Raw genomic sequence first — 6,329 nt, 5'->3', positions numbered from 1 at the left:
TAGCTGCCGATACACTTATTCTAAAGCGAAAACTGAAGTAACTCATGTTATAAAATTTTTTCAGTTACTACTTTTCCTACCTTTCCGCCATCGATATGCAAATATTTTACTTACATTTTTGAAGAAAGTCTCAAAATAAACTTTGAAGAGATATTTATCTGATTTTGGTATTTATGTAAGTGCTCTATATCATCCTCGTGTCCGTAATATGTTTTAAAATAGTTTCAATATTTTTAGATACTATTATTTGACTAGTACACCAAATAAAAATTGCAGGATCCTTGGGATTTTAAAGCTCTTTCTCTATCTTGTTTTGTTAAATAATTTTTTGAGGATCACATACATATACATTCATAATAAGATGTTTCATGTTCTTGTACTCTTGTTCTCTTCCTGTGCCATCATCCATACAGTGCAAATCTAAAAAAACAACATAACAGGTGATTACATGGGCAGTTATACTACTTACAGCTTACTTTGTATCTAATCTATTATCTAGTATTACTCTATTAGTATCTACCTACATAAAACTATCTTTGAAATCTAAATTTTTGATATCAACATCAACCTTAATACCTACTTAAAAAATAATAATGTGGAAGTTACATGTACCTACCTAAAGTTTTTGAATTGCAATTTTATCAACTGGAAAAGACTGCAACATAATGAGTTTGAAATTATGACACAGCACAATATTTATTGTTTCAATTTACATGTAAATAAAATAATAATAATCCTAATCACTTGTAAAAGTAAGGTTAAGATTTTTGACTTTGACTTGAGAAAACAGAACTGTCAAATTTAAAACCATTTTAAAATTCCCGCTAAAAGGAATCTGGCAACATTGCCGTCGTTTGCTGGACATTTAATCTCTCCCCACTATCAGACATTCTAAAATAATTACGAAAATCTTCCTTATCATCACGTAAATGTGATAAACGCTCTCTTTTCGAAAGGAAGTGCTTTACTCACACTTTTCGATATCGTCTTTTTTTATTAGGTTTTAAAATGTAATATGATCGAATTCCTAAATAACCCAAAGCATCTTCTCTCGACGACATCGCAATGCAGTATGAGTAAGTTTTCCGTGTATCACCGACGGCGAGCCGAGTAAGCCCGCGATCTTTAAACTCGCGTACTTAAAGTTTGAGTGTCTGTCACGGTCTTCACGAGTATCCGTCTGAGTAGCCGGGAATCTGTATCAGCACTTTTCATTCCGGGTTTAAGAACTGACGGAGTCAGTGATACTTATTATCTAGCCATGAGCTGATCAACAAGTCTTATTTTTGCGCATCGTCATCGCTATTAGGCGAGTAAATTATTAAGTAAAGTTAGAACTACCCGTGTTGAGCTGGCCCCCCTCACTTGCAAAAATTAAAAAACAAATAGCGCTGATTTATGAGCTCTCATATTCCGCAAATTAAAATTTTGAGCTCGTTACACTGAGCAGGAATTTAATATTTTAGTGAAGGGGGCTGAGTCAGTCCCCCACTACCTAAAAATAGAATATTGAATCGATCTTTGCGGCAGAATTACGAGCTATTTATGAGCTCTCGAAATGATATAGTTTAGATTTTTGAGCTCATCTCATATAATTTGTGTAGCTTACATATTCTAAGAATAAACTCTTAAATCGCGCCCATTTCGATTATTGAGCTACAACCCCTTCGCAAGAAAACCACCCCATCTTCCCGGCTTAAGAGAATGTTGTACTTAAAATGAATTCAATTTATTTTTTGGCGAATACATATCGTTTAATAATTTATGGGCTCCCAAAATACACGCATTTAGATCATACAATTGCAATTTCTTTTCATCGATTTTTACGAAAATTGGTGAGCGGTTAGAGGATACCTCAAGAAATAAATGTGACATGGTGCCACCTTGCGCTTTTACCCCGAGGGTGGATACCACCCCTTCTCGGGGGTGAAAATTATTTTATTAAAAGTAACTTCAATAATCAACAGAAGGAAAATTATAAGCAAAATTGGTTATATAAAGTTATTAAAATAAATCAATACTATTTGATTTATTAAAGATCAAAGACAAATTTTTCGTCAACAAAATGCATGCTTTAAAGCGAGTTTTCATAAATAACTCAAAAACTGTAAGTCTTTACAAAAAAGTTTACATTACCAAAATTGAAGCTAATGAAAAATATAATAAATTACTTTCTTGAAAAACATTTTAATATTTAATTAATTTAATTAATTAATTTTAAAAGTCATAGGTAATTGAACGTATTTTTTTTTTTTTTTTTTTTTTTTTTTTCAGCGAGTACTTAAATCTTATTATTCAAGCTTAATTAACCACTTTGACATTAATAAACGTCAAATACGGTTGCATCTAAAATAGCTCCAGAAAAAATTAATTTTTTAGTAGTTTAACTTAAATTAATTTTATAGTGGTTTCAATTATCATTGATAAGAAGTTTCAGTCCTATGGGTTAAACAGCCTAGGCTTCTTTTCACGGTGTTTAACTTTTGTGTGAACAGTTTAAAATTTGGCCATGGTTAAACGTACCTAAATATTGACATTCAGCTCGCAGTTTTTGTGACAATTAAAACATTTAAATTTCATCGTGGGTAAAAACATTTACATATTGTAGAATAGTGATACAAAAGTGAAAATATTCTCCCCAGATGGGGGAGAATATAAAAAAGACGCCAGTGTGCGAACTAAATACTGCTGAAGTTATTAGTGATAGTAATCAAGACATGGATACAGGAACTATCACCACAAATTCTTCTGCTACAAGGGAGGTAAAACTTTTTAATATTAATTGTAATAGTTACGACTTTCAAAATTGTTGTGTTTATGTTGAGAAGACCAATGATCAGAATATTTCCCGTTTGCATCCAATGGTTGTTGCAGATATTTTACATCAAAAATTAAAGATTAATAATATTAAGCAAATTAAAAGTATAGGAAGAAACCGTGTTAAAGTAATCCTCAAATCTATTTTGGATGCAAACAATTTAGTCAATAATAGTCACTTAAAGGACGATAATTTAAAAGCGTACATTCCAAATCACCTCTTGGAAATCAAAGGACTGATACGCGATGTTGATACCAAATATAATATTTACTATTTGAAAAAATATATGAGCTCTAGTTCACCAATTATTGATATTAAAAGAATGCACAGGAAAGTAGAAAAGGATGGAAATACAGAATACGTCCCTAGACGTAATGTTATAATTACTTTTGAAGGCAATTGTTTGCCAAACTATGTTGTGATAAATTATGTATTTTTCCAAGTGGAAAAATTGTTGGGTAAAGTGACGCAATGTTATAAATGCCTCAAATATGGACATATTTCTAGACAGTGTAAAGGTACACAGGAATACTGTATACAATGTGGACAAATTAAAAATGACATACATACATGTGATGAAACAAAAAAGTATTGCATACACTGTAAAACTGATAAGCATATATCGATCTCTAAAAACTGTCCTTTTTTCGAACATCAAAAAAAAATAAAAAATATCATGATTGAACATAAAATCTCATATTTGGAGGCAAAAAATTTGAGTGACTCATCATTTTCTGGTCTTATTTCTAATAACAGATTTGAAATATTGTCAAATTCAGACAAAGAATTTCCAAAATTAACTAACTCCTCTGAAGTTAGTACATCTCCTTATTTCAAGCCATTGAGGCCTCACCTACAGAAACCCAAAAGTTTTAGCCAACCAAGCTGTAGTACATCAAGCACTGAGTATAGTGCAAATAAAAAAAGAAAAGTATCATCTCCAACTTCCGAAGATCCTACACCATATCTCATCCCTTTCAGATTTGGACCGTCTCAACCTTTACCTCCCTTAAATAAGGAAAGTTTTCCTAATACAGACAATGATAAAAATAAGTTAGTAGATTCCTTAGTACTTCTTTTCTCAAGTTTTATTCAAAATATTAATTGTTTAGAAGAGGCAAAATCACTTGACATGAATTTGTTAGCCAAAGGTATTAATAATGTTCTAGATAATATTTTAAAAAATAACTCATCTAATGACGAACAAATCTAAACTCAAAATAATACAATGGAATGCTCGATCAGCTGTTGCTAACAAAAACAGCCTTATTAACTTTTTAATAACCGAAGATATTGACATAGCTTTAATAAGTGAAACTTGGTTTAAACGGGATGTTGTATATATTTATAGAGGTTATAATGTGATACGCGAAGATCGCGATGACGGCTATTCTGGAGTTGCTATTTTAATTAAAACTGGTATTCCTTTTGAGCGCATAACAATTAAAAAAAATTATATTCAAGACTTGCTTGCTTGTGGTATTAAAATCAACTATAAACAAAGTTATTTAAGTTTACTCTCTGTATATAGGTGCCCAAAAACTAAAACCAAAACCGAAGATTGGGATAAGTTATTTTCTCAACTAAAACACCCTTGTATCATTGGAGGAGATATGAATGCACATAATTCTTTGTGGGGCTCATATAAAAATGATAATATAGGCCATCAAATTGTGGAGACAATTCAGAATTTAGATTATGTAGTAATGAATAATGGACAACCAACTTGCCAAACGAGTCCAGGAAACTCAGATTCCATGATTGATGTCACGTTTTGCTCACCATCCCTTTTTGATAAAACTTCGTGGTCTGTAGATCTTGATACCTTGGGATCAAATCATTTCGTTATAAAGGTTGTGATCGATGTCTTGGGAACTAATGCTAATACCATTTATCCCAGTACTAAGTGGAACATTAAAAAAGCAAATTGGTCATTATACTCTCAGCTTGTTGATACCTTATTAAACGAAAAACCTCACACATCCTTAAATACCCAAGAAAAATATAATTTCCTTATTGACTGTATTAATGAAGCTTCTAAACAATCTATTTCTGAATATAAACCATTTAAATGCAAACGGACTCCCCCTCCGTGGTGGGATTCGGAATGTGATCAATCCGTTGCAGAAAGAAAGAAGGCATTAATAAACTATAAAAACAATTCTTCTCCTGAAAATTTTTGTAAATGCAAAGAAGTAAATGCTCGTGTCAAAAAATTCCTGAAATTAAAGGCCAAACAAAGTTGGGTTGCATGGTGTTCAAAATTAAATAAACAAACTCCATCTAGTCTTATTTGGAATCAAGCAAGAAAAATGAATAGGAAAAAAGTTAATTTTTCATTACCTCTAAGTAATTCATGGGTAGACGATTTTTTCGATAAAATAGCTCCACCTTACGTAAATAACCAGTTAGATGTTATTAATTCTAAAACGCTTCCATCTGATCAGAATCATTTTCTCCTTACACCTTTTTCGAGAACTGAATTAGAATTTGCCCTTGATAATCGCGTTAGTACCTCACCAGGATACGATGCAATCAAATATCCTATGATACAACATTTACCAGATAACGCAAAACAATTACTTTTAAATATATTTGACCAGATAATTATTGAAGGCAACAGCATAATAGATTTTAAGCGTATTATAGTCGTTCCTATTCCCAAACCGGGGAAAGACCCTAAATTAGCTGAAGCTTACCGACCGATATCATTATTATCATGTATATTGAAGACTCTCGAACGGATGGTTAAGATTAGGTTGGATTGGTGGCTAAGGGATCAAAATCCTTTACCCGCTAACCAACATGGTTTTAAAAAAGGTTATGGAACTTTAGATTCCTTAACAACTCTTGTTGTAGACATTCAGAACAGTTTTTCCAGGAACAGTTATGTGCCCGCTTTATTTTTAGACATCGAAGGTGCTTATGACTCTGTCTCTCTTTCAATTCTCCAAGAAAAAATGATTACATTTTTTAATATTCCATCACAGTTTGCTTCTAACATTGTAAACCTGTATAAAAATAGAATAATTTATTTAAAAAATAATCATACTCTTATAGGCCCTAGACTTAATAATAAAGGATTACCTCAGGGCTCCGTTTTGAGCCCTATTTTATTTAACATTTACACAGCAGATCTACACAACATCACTATTAACAATATTGCATTTAATGTTGTACAATATGCTGACGATTTCTGTTTGTACACAGAACACAAGAAATATCAGCAATCCATTGAAAACTTGAATAGTGTCTATGGTCTCCATAAAAAATGGTTTATTGAAAATGGTTTTGAATTATCATGCAGTAAATCACAAGTTTGTTTATTTACCAGACATAACTTTCCTAATATTAGCACAATCACCTTAGGTGGGCATAAATTTTCTTTTAAAAATAAAATTTAATATCTTGGAATGATACTCGACCAAAAATTGACCTGGAAGTTACATATTGACGACATGTTGAACAGGTGTAATAAGGGAATAAACTTTCTTAAATCAATTAATAGAAC

The sequence above is a fragment of the Diabrotica virgifera genome, chromosome 2 (assembly GCF_917563875.1).
Source record: "Diabrotica virgifera virgifera chromosome 2, PGI_DIABVI_V3a".
Classification (NCBI taxonomy): Eukaryota; Metazoa; Arthropoda; class Insecta; order Coleoptera; family Chrysomelidae; genus Diabrotica; species Diabrotica virgifera.
Note: the sequence above shows the minus strand (reverse complement) of the source record.